Source organism: Schistocerca nitens, chromosome 7, assembly GCF_023898315.1.
Source record: "Schistocerca nitens isolate TAMUIC-IGC-003100 chromosome 7, iqSchNite1.1, whole genome shotgun sequence".
Classification (NCBI taxonomy): Eukaryota; Metazoa; Arthropoda; class Insecta; order Orthoptera; family Acrididae; genus Schistocerca; species Schistocerca nitens.
Window position 1 is genome coordinate 256,544,605 of NC_064620.1, and position 2,091 is coordinate 256,546,695.

Below are 2,091 nucleotides of genomic sequence, written 5' to 3' on the forward strand. Positions count from 1 at the left end.
TGACTGAAAGTAATGAAAACAATGCTTGTACAATCTTCATTGTGTTTAATCGATACTTCCACACTATTTGTTTCAGAATGTACATGTTGTGTAATACATAGCTATGGGTACTATGCACATAATTCGGTGTCTGAGAAAGGAAATAAGTTGCTATTTCTTACTACATTTTCGCATTTAGTGCTGTAAAACTGTCGGATCAGGAACACCGTTTTAATTTATTCTTTGCTGCTAATTGTGTTCACGATCATTTTGCAGACACTGTTCACATATAACACAAAACATATGTGCAACATTATATCATTTTACAACATATATTTCAGAAGAAATACGTGAAAAACTGTTTTATCGTGCATGATGTTTGATTTCCTTCTTTGATATTACCTCTACTAGCAACACATCTAGTAGACAGTATCCACATATACCGTCAAATGTACCTACAAAACTATATCATTCTACGACACAGAACGAGGTGGAAGAGCAGTTGCTGTTGTTTCGGGATTCAGTCCGAAAACTCGTGTGGTGCAGCTCTCCATGATACTCTATCCTGTGCATGCCTCTTCATCTCCAAGTAACTACTGGAACCTATATCCTTCTTTGTCTGATTGCTATATACATCTCCTCGACTCCCTCTACGATTTGTACGTCCCCACGCTTACCACCCGCTCCTTCTCCCCAGTACTAAATTGGTGATCCCTGGATGTCCGAGAATGTGTCCTACGAACCAATCCCTTCTTCTACTCAGGTTGGCCTCAAATTCCTTTTCTCCACAATTCTGTTCATTAGTTACGTGATCAATGGATATGATCTTCAGCATTCTTCTGTAGTACCACATTCCAAATGCATTTATTCTGTTCTTGTCTAAACTGTTTATCGTCCATGTTACACTTGCTTACATGGCCACACTCCATACAAATACTTTCAGAAAATACTTCCGACTGTTAAATCTGTACTCGATGTTAATAAAGTTCTCTTCTTCGGAAAGCTTTTTTTAACATTGCGATTTTATATCTTCTCTACTTCGAGCACCATCAGTTAATTATCTTGCTGCCCAAATAGGAAAACTCATCTAATACTTTAAGCCTCTCGTCTTCTAATCTAATGCCCTCAGCATCACCTGATTTATTTTCGACTACATTCCACTATCCTCGTTTTGGTTTTGTTCGTGTTCATCCTTTCAAGTCACTGTCCTTTCCCTTCAACTGCTCTGGACAATGGAAGCCGACGTAATGGCATGCGCGCAATCACTCCACTCTGCAGCAAATGGCGATGAACCGTCGATGCAGACAAGTTTACAATTGTGGCATTGCTCCAGCGACGAGCCAACAGAGTGGATGACGCTGTATGGTTTGTAATGGCAATGTGGGGAAGATGACAGTCATCCTGCGCTTTGGTAGTGTTCCGTGGTCCAGTTCTCGTTCGTCACTGTGTACGACCTTCCTCTTTCCACTCCTTCCACACACGTATCACTATCGTAGTAGCATGCCCTGTGCGAACCGAAATGTCACGGTATGTCAACCCCGTTTATCGGAGACCGATCATTCTGCCCCGTTCGAACTCGCTCACATGCCGATATGGCTTCTTGCTGTATTGTTTCACTGTATTGTTTCCACCTTGTGTGACAGCTTTGCACCGACTACACTAGGTGCAATACCGACCTTGTCGAACCGACACGAGATGGTTCTGCTCGGCGTACGTGTACCCCACCTCTCTGCGAAACGTATCACGCATTGCTTGCACCCCCTTTGCCACTTCCACCAAGTGTGGCGCCATTAGGGAATTCCTTTCTGATGGTGCACTTTTCACAAACGGCAGTGTACATTACTATGCTACTAGTCTTGGTTCTCAGACTCAAACCATGTTTATGGGCACCTTCTTGTGTGTAATGTATTCAAAACGTGCAGATTTTAGGAAGTAATTGTATGTTAACCGAAAAGTGTTACAGTGAACATTTCTTTGAGTGGTCTAATGACGCCTCTTTGGATTTGGCTTTGCTTGTAACGTACGTCAGAAGTGTTTTGACATTAACATCGTATCGCATCCGTACTGACAGCTACTCAGGATAACGAACAAGCCAGCTGTGTTTTAACTACC